This window comes from Bombina bombina, chromosome 6 (genome assembly GCF_027579735.1).
Source record: "Bombina bombina isolate aBomBom1 chromosome 6, aBomBom1.pri, whole genome shotgun sequence".
NCBI classification, from domain to species: domain Eukaryota; kingdom Metazoa; phylum Chordata; class Amphibia; order Anura; family Bombinatoridae; genus Bombina; species Bombina bombina.
In genome coordinates, this window is record NC_069504.1 from 1,063,143,023 (window position 1) to 1,063,160,444 (window position 17,422).

Here is a 17,422-nt window from a genome sequence, read left to right on the forward strand (position 1 = left end):
GCGCATGACAGCTTCGGACAAACACACTTGGCCTTTTATTATATAGGATTTATACATGATAAGAACAAGAATTAATTTTATTTGTGAAAGTGTTTGTGAGGCAGCCCCCTCTTGTTCTGAAACACAGATGTGTAAAACAAAAGAAATAGACACTTGTAAAACTCAAGATGTGACTTTAACAGAAGATCCCTCTTCTATGTAATAAAAATTATCAGGTAATGACCTTATGTGAAAATATACAGACATAATGTCTGAGATGGGCCTTTGAGGCTTAAGTGTATGCAGAGAAGAACCTATTTTTACAGAGGGAAATGACCGTTTACACTGAGGTGTTAATTGCCCCTGAACCTCAGATACACATAGGCGTTTGGGCTCATGTTACTGCTAACATAGGGGAAGTTGAAGTCCTAAGAATCAAGATTTCAAAATATCTTAACCTACGTACTTTTGATAACAAATTATCTACATAGTTCTTAGATAAATTAATGTATACCTCAGACTAAGTAAATTGTATAAATGTGTATTTGTGGATCTAAGAAGAAATGCCTAACAGTAACATATTAGAAAAATATTTGATAACAAATATAAAATGTTTAATCAACTTGTTTCAAAATGGATAGCATATTCTTATATTTTTCAGGCATCTAATAAGTGTATATGTAATTGGTGCTGTAAATTATACCATATATTTTTATACATTTGGCAAGAGATGTACAAATATGCAATATTTATATTAATATGGGATAATAGTCCAGTATAGATATAATTATGTGAAATTACATCTGATTGCTGATCTCAAGGTATGTATGTGATATTAAGATGATAACTGAGAAAGTAATTGAGTCCATGATGAAGGTATTATAGTTCTTTTAAATCTTTTCATAGAAGATATGATGTGGTTTGTTAATACTGGAAGTTAAAGTATATTTAATAAATATTTTAAAGGTAAGATACTAGACTGTTAACAATATTCATGGTGAGACTGCATTTCTGGTTATGTGCTGCCACCTATAGTTCGCAAATGGTATGACAGCCAAACAAATTGACTATTAGAACTTATGCAAATCCAAATAAGCCAATCGGGGAGGCATCCCCAAATAACCAATCAGGGACAAGCTCCGTTAAGGGCCTATCAAAAAGACAGCACCGTGGTGCGTATCCAAAAATGTTCACCAATGATTAGAATAAAAAGGGGTGGGGTGTATCACGTGATATAACCTCATGCATAGGAGAAAATTTTTTTGGACTGATAACCTTGCTGCCGTTTTGGGATACAGTCACTATAAGCAGAATTGTGCTACCTTTTCATCCATATTGCAAAAATACCTCTCTTAATTTATAAAGTGAACTTCAATTTTATACGGTAACGTATAAAAGGTTATTTCATACTTTTATATTTAAATCAAAGCTATTCTAAAGCTTTAGTTAGATTGTAGTAAGTATACTGGTATTAAATATTAATGTTTAGAAAGAATTTTGTATTTTAATATAAATTAATTACAGTTATTGCTATATATATATATATATATTAGAATTTCCCTTATTGTAGCTAAATAAGAGGTTAATTTAGGTCAGACGTATTGGCATATAAATTTGCTGTTTGCATTTGCTGTTTTGAAGTTATACAGAATCATTTGTGGGCTAAGTTGCTTAATTATACTTGTCTAAACGTTATCTTAAATCTATTGAGACCCAGTAAGATTTGTGTGAAGTATCTCGGTATATTGTTCATCTAAACACTGTGAAGTTAGCGGTCCATATTCTGGTATTTTAATGCGATTCAATGTGAGTAAGGTTAATTTTAAAGGTATATTTTTTTATGATCTGCTGTATAGAATATTGTAACAGAATAAGCGTGCATAATTGATTCAAAGCTAGTCTCTACTTGCTGATCCCAGCTGATAATCAAGTGTTCAAATCCTACTGTGAGGATTCTTAAGCATTTCCATGCTTCAACAGTTTTGGACTATGATTGGCTATATTTGCCATTTAACCAATTGTTGGTTCCTAAGCAGAGGGTACGTTTACTCCCTCTTAGGTTTTAAGCTGTTGGTCTAGATCTGAAGAAGCCATTGTATGACTTTAGTCGGCATAAAGAGACGGCCTCTGATCTGGGATCGTATCAAGTAGGGGGTATATATATTTTTTATTGAAGCTGTGAGAGTGACAAACAGATGAAAAATAACATGCATAATTCGTCCGAGCTAGGTACATATTACAATAGGATATCATGTTCTAATGGAGTGTAGGAGAAGGCGTGGACGATTAAGATTGAACTTCATTTTTATAATATAATATGTAACATATGTTCCCCATAACAACAGAAGAGAAGTTAATAATATCAGAATGAGGGGATATGGCTTATGTTTCGGTCACTCCTGGACCATAGTATGTGGGGGAGGGGGAAGTTCAGCGGGCAAGAGCCGCTCATATTAAAGAGGGGGAAGGGGAGGGGGCGGAGCCTATTAAGGTTTGTCAGTAAAATAGTAATAAGGGGAGCGATATAAAAGCATATGGTATGGGTGGTATGGGTTAATAAGAGACAACAAATAATTATATAAAGACTACTGAATTGTAAAAATAGTGGGCTAACAAAAATTCTAATAAGATCACCATAGAGAACCTTAGGATTATAAAGGGTATATGGAACTATTATCTATTATCTAAAATATGAAATATATAACCACAGTCTGTAGTAATCTGAATTATTGCCTGGGATATAAATGGCTAGTTGTTGGCATGTGCAAAAACATATGAGAGATCATGTAACAAGCGGATAAGATAAGAGTATTCATACAGCCCTAAAGTGTTGTGAGACCTGTGGACTTAGTTCAATATTGTAACTATGTGAGAATGAGAATATAAGATAATAAATTTCTACGCTGCATTGTAACCTTAGTGCTCCCTTGTGATATAGATACCAGGAATTAGTGAATTATCTGTCTCATACGTAAAATAAAAATTGAACACATCTTAATTGAGAAGTATTAGACACTGAATATTAAATATAATATAAACTATAGCTTATCAATGCATGAGTGGGAAGAATATATACATCAACAGGCCCTGAAACTTAAATGGCTACTATTACTCAAAACGTGATAACCAGTAACTATTGACAAAACTGCAAGCAAGCCAACGGTCATAGTCATCACAGTATAAGTGAAAATGTAGTCAGTTGGTATCATTTAGGAAGCATCATCAAACCTTAGCGATTTTACTAAAGGTGTAACAACTTGTCCAATTAATTCCTGCATCTAGAATATTTGGACACTATTGTAATAGCAGTGAATAAGAACTGGCCTGATAAACTAACAGTGAGGCTGTGGGAGACTGCAGGCTTATAATGATTAACGTAGAGTGTATAGAAAAGGAAACCTAGAAAGGCTTATTATGTTCAGTTACCAGAATATACAAAGAGTCTCACAAAGTGGGAGGTGAGCCCAGTCTGACTTCAAAAGCATTCAAACATATTTATATACCCATGGGAAACAGGGGCTAGATTAGACTGTATGCTTAACTAAGTAGAGTTAACCAGAAAATGTCCAAAGTCATAAGGCCTGCATCTGAGGTAATGATCCTCTAGGGGCTGACGGCTAAGTGACTCCATATGCAGACTAGGACTAGTTGGGAATAGAGCAGTGGCCCACTATAGCTTGTAGTCAGTTTAACGCAAAGTTCCATATCACCATAATAGAGCTGACTGTAGTGTAATAAACAGTCCGACTGTGTTAGGGACCCTCGATTGAGCCATGCAGATCAGTCAAATAAACAGTAGAAGTAGCCTCCCGGATCAAAAGGGCCTTTCAACCGACCAATGTGATGTATGGTATCTATCCTGTGAAGCCCAGGTGGTAACAAACTTTGAGCATTCGATGCTGGCGTCGAGAAATACAACAATAGTTTACCATTGCATGGAGGCAAATGATCAGGCAGTCCACGACCCACCGGAGTGTGTATTTCAAAATAGTTGAAGTGGTTGTAGCTCTGCAGGACCTCAATGTCGCTAAAGGACTTCATGGGGATTACTCTTGCAAGCTTATGCGTGGAGTCACTAATTGCGATGGTGTAGACTGGCGGCAAAGGCTCCTCCCGGCTCCAAATCATAGAAGATGCGCTCAACTGTCTGATTCCAATAGGGAACTCCCTCTGTGCGATCAAGTACGTAGCTTTCTGCCCTAAGAGGCCGGCCGTATCCTCCAGAACAGGGCCGTCGCAGAGTAGAGCGGGTCCTGTAGGGACACTGGGTGTTCCAGCGATAAGATCAATCGCAGTCTCCATGGTCTGCTCCTCTTGCAAAAGGGGTTGTTCTTTGTGAGTCAGGAGATTGGTATTACCCTACTTGTCTTGCACCGGGATCACCTGTTGTGTCATAATAGTCCTTAAGCTAACTGATAGGTCATCGAAACCGGGTGACATTTGTAAAGCGAGCTACCACAGAGCCTCATGGATAGCTGAAGACACTAGATGCCATAACTATAGAAGGCCACAGAAACCTGGGTGTTTCCCAGCTGGTAATGGTGGTCAGGAGGAAAGTCTGATACAGCAATATAGCAGAGGGGTCCACTAATAATGTAGAGATTATCCTGCTTGTTAAGGGTTAGTTTTGGGGCAAATTGCAGGGGATTAGTCCCAATTCGCCTTTATATTAAATACATTTCTGCAGGAGCACTCCGCTCCGCCCCCGACCTTTCTTTTTTCTAGTCTCTTGGATAGAGATGGGTACTGAACCTGTTTTTTTCCAGGGGTTCAATATAGAGTTCAAGTATAGCCCCGTGTGTTAGATTTTTTTCTGTCTAGTCTCTCCTTAATCCAGTGAAGATAAACCCTTCTGAGGGTCTGGAATTTTAATTGAACCTTTCCTTTGTTCCCAAAAAGTTGGAAAATCTAACACGGACTCTCTTTTGTCTCTTCTTCGCACCCACTGGTGGAAGACAAATCTGGACAGGAGTTCCCTGGTTCCAAATACCAGGATTTGTTTTTTGGGGACAATCACAGATTCAGTTTTCATGAAGATTTTCCTAAAGGATCTAAGACGATCCAAACTTCTATCTGCCTGTCTCTCCCTTCAATCCTCAGCACGTGCTTCAGTGGCGCAGTGCATGGAAGTAATTGTTCTCATGGTGGCCACCATGGACTTTATTCCTTTTGCTCGCTTTCATTTGGGACTATGTTTTCTCAGACAATGGAACAGCGATCATTCAGATCTATCTAGGTGGATCATCCTGAAGAGCCTCACAAAAAAATCTCTCTCTTGGTGGCTCTGTCAGAATCTTTTGTCCCAAGGTATGTGCTTTTTGAGACCATTGTGGGGGTTTGTGACTACGGATGCCAGCCTTCTGGGCTGGGGGGGAGGGGAGTTTGGGGTCCCTTTAAGGCTAGGGATCCTGGTTGCTGGAGGAATCCGTCCTTCCTATAAACTTTCTGGAGTTGAGACAAATCTTCAATGCTCTGGTAGTGTGGCCTCAACTGTGTTCTAATTTGTTTGGAGAGAAGTTTGGAATGACTCAACTCAACTGTGTTCTGTTCGGATTTTCAGATTTCAATCATACAGCATAACAACCATTAGGGGTACAAGGAGTTCATCGGCTATGAAGGAAGTCTCTTGCATCATACAGAGTCTCACAATTGTCACTTTTCTGCAATTCTTATCCCAGGAGTAGACAATTGGGAAGCTGACTATCTGAGCACACAGAAGTTCCACCTAGAGAAATAACCCTCAAGTGGGGTGTTTTACGGAGATAGACCTAAAGGCCTGCCGTCTTAATTCCAAGCTGCTCAGATATGGGTCCAGATCGAGGGCCCCCCTTTAGGCAGTGTAGGTGGACGCGTTAGCGGTTCTGTGGGAGTTTCGTTCTTATATTTCCATTTCCCTCCATTTGCTTTTCTTCCAAGGGTCTGATTAAGACAGGAGCGGGCCTCAATGATCCTAATTGCGCCAGCTTGGCCTTGCAGGACTTGGTGTGAAGATGTCATCCTTTCCCCCATGGAGGTTGCCTCTGAGATCAGACCTTCTACTTCAAGGTCTGTTCCTACACAAATATCTAAACTCTCTGAGGCTGACTCCGTGAAGATTGAACGCTTAGTCCTGTCTAAATGAGGTTTTTCAGATAAGGTAATTGACACTCTGATCCAGGCTCGTAAGCCTGTTTCTCGTCGGATGTATCATAAGGTCTGGCGCACCTATATCTCCTGGTGCGAGTCTCGAGGCTTCCTGTGGCACAAGGGGAGAGTTCCTCAAATTCTGTTGTTTATCCAAAAGGGTTTGGAGAAAGGCTTGTCAGCTAGTTCCCTAAAGAGACAGATCTCTGCCCCTTCGTTTTTTTTTTTTTTTTTTTCTTTTAAATATTTTTTATTGAGGTAAAGAATATAACAGTACATAGCAATCATGTAGAAAAACCCTCAACCCGTGAGGATATATAATAAGGTATAGAGTACTGTACATATAGCATATAGCATACATCTCCACAAAACTATAAACATAAACAAAGTCTTGCACTTCTACATATAGAAAAAACAAAAACTGAAAACTGAACCAAACACTAGTAAAGAAGTGCTACCTATGTGGTTAATAAAAGTAAAAAGGACGAACCTCAGATTTTTAAATGAAAATATGGGGCACTTTTGGAGCCCTTATGACTATTATTGCCAAATGTTATGAAAATAATTCAAATATGTAGCTTATAGGGCCATATTCAAGCCCATACAAAAAGAAATCTCCTTAGACTAGTTAAGTTATTAGAAAATATGCAATAAAAAAGGAGATTAGCAAGACTATTATTATGTAATACTTGAATGAGGATATTACAGGAAGGGGAATATTATGTGCTGCTATGTCAAGTCAAATATCTAATAAGGAATAGGAAAATGCTATGGAATCTATGTTCCTAAGTTTACATTTAGTAAACAGGGCCTAAGGGAAAGCCCTTAGGGGGGGAATACGGAGCCAATCCATATAGAGAGTAAAATTAGTCAAATAATATCTTCTCGTAGCATAGAAATAACATGTGTTTTCAACTATATACAAGTAATAGTTACTTAACTATACTCTCTTGTCTTACGGAGAAATGTATCTAAAATTATATAGTCAACAGGTAGATACCAATTAGGTATTACTTATCTTATCTATAAATAGGGGATCCTATATGGGTGTATATCAGGTGCTATGCTATCATAACTGCTATATATCCTATTTGACACATTAACCCATAACACCCCAAAGACAACATTTTCACTATACAAAACAAGTTCAATGGGGTCCCAACAAGCTGATGTATTATTTCACCTTGTCGTAGAGCTAGGGTTATGTTATACATGCACAATAAAATTTCTCAAAACTCTTAATAAGATAAGTACAATAAATAATACAACTTTGCAGCAAGCCCTCCACAAAAATATATGAGAACACAGAAAACTTTTACAATGGAAAATAGCTGAACTGCCTGGATTAACCTATATAAAACAATGTTGTATATCTGAATCCTGCACTCGGACACGGGCCCAATGCCCAACCGCAGGTAAACAAATACCTTAGGAAGTAAATAGGACCTAATAATAAACTGTTCAATATCTCTAGCATGTCTCTTGTAGAGGGCTTATGTTAGGGTTATTTATGAATGTGGAATAATATATGCAGCTGTTAACCTAGAGAAGCTGTATAGTGTGATAGAAGATTATATATTGAGAACATATTTTAATCCCAACAGACTTCCCAGAAATATATAGAGAAGCACATCAAACCATTTAAATATATAACAGAGCTAGTAGAACAGTCTGGCAGGGGAGTCCCAACAAAACAATAAGTATAGTAGATAGATCCTAATAATAAACTGATTTATATCTCTAGCATATCTCCTGTAGAGGACTTATGTTAGGTTTAGCTATGGATATGGAATAGTAAATGTAGCTGCTAACCTAGCGGAGCTGTATATGATTGTAAAAGATAACATACTGGAGCTGTATATGATTGTAAAAGATAACATACTGTGCCCTTCCTGGTTCAACAGCAACGCAGCGACTAACATACTAAGTATATTTTATATGAAGCACTCCATGTGGCCCATTAGCAAAGTCTCTTAGATCAGGTTGTTAGGCCTTCATACAGAGTATGTGCTATATAGTGTCCCGTATAACTTCTCTTAGTTCTGATGGACATAAAAGGGAAAAATGAACATCAAACAAAATAATCTCAAACATCAGCAATAAACAATCTGAGTTGGGACACGCTATTAATTTGTAGTTAAAAATCATAACTAACGGTGAGGAGGGAGGATCTCAAACCCAAACCCTGAATGTCCCATAGTCATCTCAGTATGTCTGTAACCTCTTCACCCCACTCCGGCTCGAGTCACAGAAAACCTACTCTCTATAGCATTGTTGATCTCTGCAACCAAACCGGGGCCAATTGAGGAGTGTGCATATCCCAGAGCAGCAATCTCTGCTGTTCCCCCAGCGATCGGCCGCCTCACTGCAGGGTTCAGCATACAAGCATCCGCTTCTTCCACTGAGTACAGCCGCTCTTCAGATTCAGGGAGGGCTGCAATAGGGGGTATAAGCCTCTTCGTTATAGTTGCCTGAATTTCGGTACGATCCGCTTTTATAGCATTAGGTGCCTGAGTTGTTGCATGCAGCGGAGCTCTTTGCGAATCACACAACTGTGCTTGTGAGATCCCATGAAAACAGTTCCATATCATTTCAGATATCTCCTCCTCAATCCGAGTAAGATGCGTAACTAGGGCTCTCTCAAATGTGCCATATAATTGTGTCTCCATTTTAACGTTATCCGGGTAGTATAAACCTGGTGAATGAGATTCCGGAATGTAGTTCAGCGCTTCAGCCTTCAGAGGAATCAGTGTCCCCGCATCCAACAACTAGCTCTTTGAAAAAGGCATCTGTAGTCACCAGCCACGTGGGCCTATTGAGCTACGAGAGTCCGGTTCCAAACCCACTACAGGTCCCAGAGTCACTCCTAAGCACCAATAAGTGAGGCTGTCACTATATATACATGAATTCTGTGTTTTAGTATCATCCAAGAGCACTTTTCAGCTCTTATAGATCAAACAAAGTCAGGCTCTGCCACCTCCGTTTTTGTTACTCAGAAAACATAATTTATGCTTACCTGATAAATTTATTTCTCTTGTGGTGTATCCAGTCCACGGATCATCCATTACTTGCGGGATATTCTCCTTCCCAACAGGAAGCTGCAAGAGGATTACCCACAGCAGAGCTGTCTATATAGCTCCTCCCCTTCCTGCCACCTCCAGTCATTCGACCGAAGACAAGCAAGAGAAAGGAGAAACTATAGGGTGCAGTGGTGACTGTAGTTTAAAAAATAAAATATACCTGCCTTAAAATGACAGGGCGGGCCGTGGACTGGATACACCACAAGAGAAATAAATTTATCAGGTAAGCATAAATTATGTTTTCTCTTGTAAGGTGTATCCAGTCCACGGATCATCCATTACTTGTGGGATACCAATACCAAAGCTAAAGTACACGGATGAAGGGAGGGACAAGGCAGGTACTTAAACGGAAGGTACCACTGCCTGTAAAACCGTTCTCCCAAAAATAGCCTCCGAAGAAGCAAAAGTATCAAATTTATAAAACTTTGAAAAAGTATGAAGCGAAGACCAAGTCGCCGCCTTGCAAATTTGTTCAACAGAAGCCTCATTTTTAAAAGCCCATGTGGAAGCCACAGCTCTAGTAGAATGAGTTGTAATCCTTTCAGGAGGCTGCTGGCCAGCAGTCTCATAAGCTAAGCGTATTATACTTCTTAGCCAAAACAAAAGAGAAGTTGCCGAATCCTTTAGGCCTCTCCTCTGTCCAGAGTAGACAGCAAACAAAGCAGATGTTTGACGAAAATCTTTAGTAGCTTGTAAATAAAACTTTAAAGCACGAACCACGTCAAGATTGTGTAATAGACGTTCCTTCTTTGAAGAAGGATTAGGACACAATGACGGAACAACAATCTCCTGATTGATATTCTTATTAGATACCACCTTAGGTAAAAACCCAGGTTTGGTACGCAAAACTACCTTATCTGCATGGAAGATCAGATAAGGGGAATCACACTGTAAGGCAGATAACTCGGAAACTCTACGAGCCGAGGAAATAGCTACCAAAAACAGAACTTTCCAAGATAAAGGCTTGATATCTATGGAATGAAGAGGTTCAAACGGAACCCCTTGGAGAACTTTAAGAACCAAATTTAAACTCCATGGCGGAGCAACTGGTTTAAACACAGGCTTGATTCTAACTAAAGCCTGACAAAATGCCTGAACGTCTGGAGCATCCGCCAGACGCTTATGCAAAAGAATAGACAGAGCAGAAATCTGTCCCTTTAAGGAACTAGTTGACAATCCCTTTTCCAATCCTTCTTGGAGAAAAGATAATATCCTGGGAATCCTGACTTTACTCCATGAGTAACCCTTGGATTCACACCAATAAAGATATTTACGCCATATCTTATGATAGATTTTCCTGGTGACAGGCTTTCATGACTGAATTAAGGTATCAATAACTGACTCGGAGAAGCCACGCTTTGATAAAATCAAGCGTTCAATCTCCAGGCAGTCAGTCTCAGAGAAATTAGATTTGGATGGTTGAAAGGACCCTGAAGTAGAAGGTCCTGTCTCAGAGGCAGAGTCCATGGTGGAAGAGATGACATGTCCACCAGATCTGCATACCAAGTCCTGCGTGGCCACGCAGGTGCTATCAAAATCACTGATGCTCTCTCCTGCTTGATTTTGGCAATCAGACGAGGGAGCAGAGGAAACGGTGGAAACACATAAGCCAGGTTGAAGGACCAAGGCGCTGCTAGAGCATCTATCAGCGTTGCCTTGGGATCCCTGGACCTGGATCCATAAAAAGGAAGTTTGGCGTTCTGGCGAGACGCCATGAGATCCAGTTCTGGTTCGCCCCAACGTTGAACCAATTGTGCAAACACCTCCGGATGGAGTTCCCACTCCCCCGGATGAAAAGTCTGTCGACTTAGAAAATCCGCCTCCCAGTTCTCTACACCTGGGATATGGATAGTTGATATTTGGCAAGAGTGAATCTCTGCCCAACTAATTATCTTTGAAACTTCCAACATCGCTAGGGAACTCCTTGTTCCCCCTTGATGGTTGATGTAAGCCACAGTCGTGATGTTGTCCGACTGAAATCTGATGAACCTCATTTTCGCTAGCTGAGGCCAAGCCTGAAGAGCATTGAATATCGCTCTTAGTTCCAGAATGTTTATTGGAAGGAGGGTCTCCTCCTGAGTCCATAATCCCTGAGCCTTCAGGGAGTTCCAGACTGCCCCCCAGCCTAGAAGGCTGGCATCTGTCGTTACTATTGTCCAATCTGGCCTGCGAAAGGTCATACCTTTGGACAGATGAACCCGGGATAGCCACCAGAGAAGAAAATCCCTGGTCTCTTGATCCAGATTTAGTAGAGGGGACAAATCTGTGTAATCCCCATTCCAATGACTGAGCATGCAGAGTTGCAGCGGTCTGAGATGTAGGGGGGCAAACGGCACAATGTCCATTGCCGCTACCATTAAGCCGATTACTTCCATACACTGAGCCACCGAAGGGCGAGAAGTAGAATAAAGAACACGGCAAGAATTTAGAAGTTTTGATAACCTGGTCTCTGACAGGTAAATCCTCATTTCTACAGAATCTATCAGAGTTCCCAGAAAGGAAACTCTTGTGAGAGGGGATATAGAACTCTTCTCTTCATTTACTTTCCACCCGTGCGATCTCAGAAATGCCAGAACTATGTCCGTATGAGATTTGGCAATTTGGAAATTTGACGCCTGTATCAGAATGTCGTCTAAATAAGGGGCCACTGCTATGCCCCGCGGCCTTAGGACCGCCAGAAGTGACCCCAGAACCTTCGTAAAGATTCTTGGAGCTGTAGCTAACCCAAAGGGAAGAGCTGCAAACTGGTAATGCCTGTCCAGGAAGGCAAACCTGAGAAACCGATGATGATCTTTGTGTATCGGAATGTGAAGATAAGCATCCTTTAAATCCACTGTAGTCATGTATTGACCCTCCTGGATCATAGGTAGGATGGTACGAATAGTCTCCATCTTGAATGATGGGACCCTGAGAAATTTGTTTAGGATCTTGAGATCTAAGATTGGTCTGAAGGTTCCCTCTTTCTTGGGAACCACAAACAGATTTGAATAGAAGCCTTGTCCCTGTTCCTCCTTTGGAACTGGGTGGATCACTCCCATAACTTGGAGGTCTTGAACACAATGTAAGAATGCCTCTCTCTTTATCTGGTTTGCAGATAATTGTGAAAGGTGAAATCTCCCTTTTGGAGGGGAAGCTTTGAAGTCCAGAAGATATCCCTGGGATACAATTTCCAATGCCCAGGGATCCTGGACATCTCTTGCCCAAGCCTGGGCGAAGAGAGAAAGTCTGCCCCCTACTAGATCCGTTACCGGATCGGGGGCCAATCCTTTATGCTGTCTTAGAGACAGCAGCAGGCTTTTTGGCCTGCTTACCTTTGTTCCAAGCCTGGTTAGGTCTCCAGACCGACTTGGACTGGGCAAAAGTTCCTTCTTGTTTTGTATTAGAGGAAGTTGATGCCGCGCTCGTTTTAAAGTTTCGAAAGGCACGAAAATTTGTCTGTTTGGTCCTTGATTTATTAGACCTGTCCTGAGGGAGGGCATGTCCTTTCCCTCCCGTGATATCAGAAATGATCTTCTTCAAACCAGGCCCGAATAGGGTCTGCCCCTTGAAAGGAATATTAAGAAGCTTAGACTTTGAAGTAACGTCAGCTGACCATGATTTAAGCCATAGCGCCCTACGTGCCTGAATAGCAAAACCAGAATTCTTAGCCGTTAGTTTAGTCAAATGAACAATGGCATCAGAAACAAATGAATTGGCTAGCTTAAGTGCTCTAAGCTTGTCAAGTATATCGTCCAATGGGGTCTCTTCCTGTAAAGCCTATTCCAGAGACTCAAACCAGAAAGCCGCCGCAGCAGTGACTGGGGCGATGCATGAAAGAGGTTGTAGAATAAAACCTTGTTGAATAAACATTTTCTTAAGGTAACCCTCTAACTTTTTATCCATTGGATCTAAGAAAGCACAACTGTCCTCGACGGGGATAGTAGTATGCTTAGCTAGGGTAGAAACTGCTCCCTCCACCTTAGGGACCGTTTGCCATAAGTCCCGTGTGGCGGCATCTATTGGAAACAATTTCTTAAAAATAGGAGGGGGAGAGAACGGTACACCTGGTCTATCCCATTCCTTAGTAATAATTTCTGAAAACCTTTTAGGTATTGGAAAAACATCAGTGAAAACAGGCACTGCATAGTATTTATCCAATCTGCATAATTTCTCTGGCACTGCAATGGTGTCACAGTCATTCAGAGTAGCTAAAACCTCCCTGAGCAACACGCGGAGGTGTTCAAGCTTAAATTTAAATGTTGCCAAATCAGAATCAGGTTGAATCATCTTCCCTGAGTCAGAAACATCACCCACAGAAAGAAGCTCTCCTTCCTCAGCTTCTGCATATTGTGAGGGGGTATCAGACATAGCTACTAAAGCGTCAGAGTGCTCTGTATTCCTTCTAACCCCAGAGCTGTCTCGCTTTCCTCGTAACCCAGGTAGTCTGGATAATACCACTGACAGTGTATTATCCATGACTGCCGCCATGTCTTGTAAAGTAAACGCCATGGGCGCGCTAGATGTACTTGGCACCTCTTGAGCGTGAGTCCCTTGAGCGGGAGTCAAAGGCTCTGACACGTGGGGCGAGTTAGTCGGCATAACTTCCCCCTTGTCAGATTCCTCTGGTGATAAATCTTTTAAAGACAGAATATGGTCTTTATAACTTAAAGTGAAATCAGTACATTTGGTACACATTCTAAGAGGGGGTTCCACCATGGCTTCTAAACATAATGAACAAGGAGTTTCCTCTATGTCACACATGTTTAAACAGACTAGCAATGGGACCAGCAAGCTTGGAAAACACTTTACAGAAAGTTAACAAGCAAAAAATAAAAACGGTACTGTGCCTTTAAGAAAAATAAAAAAGGTCAGAATTTGAAAAACAGTGAAAAAAAGCAGTAAATCAAACGAAATTTTTACAGTGTGTATAATAGGCTAACAGAGCATTGCACCCACTTGCAAATGGATGACTAACCCCTTAGTTTAAAAAACGGATAAAAAAAACGAAATAGACGTTTTTTAACAGTCACAACCAACTGCCACAGCTCTGCTGTGGCCCTACCTTGCCATACAAATGACTTTGGAAAGCACCAAAACCCTTCAGAGAGGTCCTAAGCATTCAGGGAACTCCTTTAGGAAAACTGGATGTCTCAGTATGCAAAAGTTAATGCGCATCTAGGCGCGAAATTAGGCCCCTCCCACTTCCTGTCTACACAGTGAGAGGCCTAACAAAACTATCCTAGGCAAATTTTAGCCAGCCATGTGGAAAAAAACTGGGCCCCAATAAAGTTTATCACCAGAAAGCATATAAAAAACGTTTAAGCACTCCCAGCAAACATTTTATATTTCAGTAGTTTGAAAAAATAATAAGAGTGTTACCTATAATAGTAAGCATGATACTAGTCGTTATTAAATCACTGTAATCAGGCTTACCTTAAATAAATCTGGTATCAACAGCATTTTCTAGCATATACATTTCTCTAGAAAAATTTAGACTGCACATACCTCATAGCAGGATACCCTGCACGCCATTCCCCAAGCTGAAGTTACCTCTCTCTTCAGTTATGTGTGAGAACAGCAATGGATCTTAGTTACAACCTGCTAAGATCATTAGAGACCACAGGCAGACTAAATAACTAAATAACACCACATCTCTCTAACTGCTTCCATGCTTGTCGAGAGCTGCAAAAGAATGACTGGAGGTGGCAGGAAGGGGAGGAGCTATATAGACAGCTCTGCTGTGGGTGATCCTCTTGCAGCTTCCTGTTGGGAAAGAGAATATCCCGCAAGTAATGGATGATCCGTGGACTGGATACACCTTACAAGAGAAAACAGAATTTATGCTTACCTGATAAATTACTTTCTCCAACGGTGTGTCCGGTCCACGGCGTCATCCTTACTTGTGGGATATTCTCTTCCCCAACAGGAAATGGCAAAGAGCCCAGCAAAGCTGGTCACATGATCCCCCCTAGGCTCCGCCTTCCCCAGTCATTCGACCGACGTAAAGGAGGAATATGCATAGGAGAAATCATATGATACCGTGGTGACTCTAGTTAGAGAAAATAATTCATCAGACCTGATTAAAAACCAGGGCGGGCCGTGGACCGGACACACCGTTGGAGAAAGTAATTTATCAGGTAAGCATAAATTCTGTTTTCTCCAACATAGGTGTGTCCGGTCCACGGCGTCATCCTTACTTGTGGGAACCAATACCAAAGCTTTAGGACACGGATGATGGGAGGGAACAAATCAGGTCGCCTAGATGGAAGGCACCACGGCTTGCAAAACCTTTCTCCCAAAAATAGCCTCAGATGAAGCAAAAGTATCAAATTTGTAGAATTTGGTAAAAGTGTGCAGTGAAGACCAAGTCGCTGCCTTACATATCTGATCAACAGAAGCCTCGTTCTTGAAGGCCCATGTGGAAGCCACAGCCCTAGTGGAGTGAGCTGTGATTCTTTCAGGAGGCTGCTGTCCGGCAGTCTCATAAGCCAATCGGATAATGCTTTTGAGCCAGAAAGAGAGAGAGGTAGAAGTTGCTTTTTGACCTCTCCTTTTACCAGAATAAACAACAAACAAAGAAGATGTTTGTCTGAAATCCTTAGTAGCTGCTAAGTAAAATTTGAGAGCACGAACTACATCCAAGTTGTGTAACAAACGTTCCTTCTTTGAAACTGGATTAGGACACAAAGAAGGCACGACTATCTCCTGGTTAATATTCTTATTAGAAACAACTTTCGGAAGAAAACCAGGTTTAGTACGCAAAACCACCTTATCTGCATGGAACACCAGATATGGAGGAGAACACTGCAGAGCAGATAACTCTGAAACTCTTCTTGCAGAAGAGATTGCAACCAAAAACAAAACTTTCCAAGATAATAACTTTATATCAACGGAATGTAGGGGTTCAAACGGAACCCCCTGAAGAACTGAAAGAACTAAATTGAGACTCCAGGGAGGAGTCAAAGGTTTGTAAACAGGCTTGATTCTAACCAGAGCCTGAACAAAAGCTTGAACGTCTGGCACAGCCGCCAGCTTTTTGTGAAGTAAAACAGATAAATCAGAAATCTGTCCCTTCAAAGAACTTGCAGATAATCCTTTCTCCAAACCTTCTTGAAGAAAGGATAGAATCCTAGGAATTTTTATCTTGTTCCATGGGAATCCTTTGGATTCACACCAACAGATATATCTTTTCCATATTTTATGGTAGATTTTTCTAGTTACAGGCTTTCTAGCCTGAACAAGAGTATCAATGACAGAATCTGAGAACCCTCGCTTTGATAAAATCAATCGTTCAATCTCCAAGCAGTCAGTTGGAGTGAGGCCAGATTCGGATGTTCGAACGGACCTTGAACAAGAAGGTCCTGTCTCAGAGGTAGCTTCCATGGTGGAGCCGATGACATATTCACCAGGTCTGCATACCAAGTCCTGCGTGGCCACGCAGGAGCTATCAAGATCACCGATGCCCTCTCCTGTTTGATCCTGGCTACCAGCCTGGGAATGAGAGGAAACGGTGGGAACACATAAGCTAGGTTGAAGGTCCAAGGTGCTACTAGTGCATCCACTAGAGCCGCCTTGGGATCCCTGGATCTGGACCCGTAGTAAGGAACCTTGAAGTTCTGGCGAGACGCCATCAGATCCATGTCTGGGATGCCCCATAATTGAGTTATTTGGGCAAAGATTTCCGGATGGAGTTCCCACTCCCCCGGATGAAATGTCTGACGACTCAGAAAATCCGCTTCCCAATTTTCTACTCCTGGGATGTGGATTGCAGACAAGTGGCAGGAGTGAGTCTCCGCCCATTGAATTATTTTGGTCACTTCTACCATCGCCAGGGAAATCCTTGTTCCCCCCTGATGGTTGATATACGCAACAGTCGTCATGTTGTCTGATTGAAACCTTATGAATTTGGCCTTTGCTAGCTGAGGCCAAGCCTTGAGAGCATTGAATATCGCTCTCAGTTCCAGAATGTTTATCGGTAGAAGAGATTCTTCCCGAGACCAAAGACCCTGAGCTTTCAGGGGTTCCCAGACCGCGCCCCAGCCCACCAGACTGGCGTCGGTCGTGACAATGACCCACTCTGGTCTGCGGAAGCTCATCCCTTGTGACAGGTTGTCCAGGGTCAGCCACCAACGGAGTGAATCTCTGGTCCTCTGATCTACTTGTATCGTTGGAGACAAATCTGTATAATCCCCATTCCACTGTCTGAGCATGCACAGTTGTAATGGTCTTAGATGAATTCGCGCAAAAGGAACTATGTCCAT

The 17,422-nt window shown here is 41.4% G+C and overlaps 1 protein-coding gene across 2 annotated transcripts in view; it reads right to left on the reverse strand.

Annotated features, from left to right (window-relative positions):
* LOC128664166 (protein mono-ADP-ribosyltransferase PARP12) overlaps positions 1 to 17,422 on the reverse strand; it is a 380,066-nt gene that overhangs the window by 69,398 nt on the left and 293,246 nt on the right. The gene's annotated exons all lie outside the window — the stretch shown is intronic.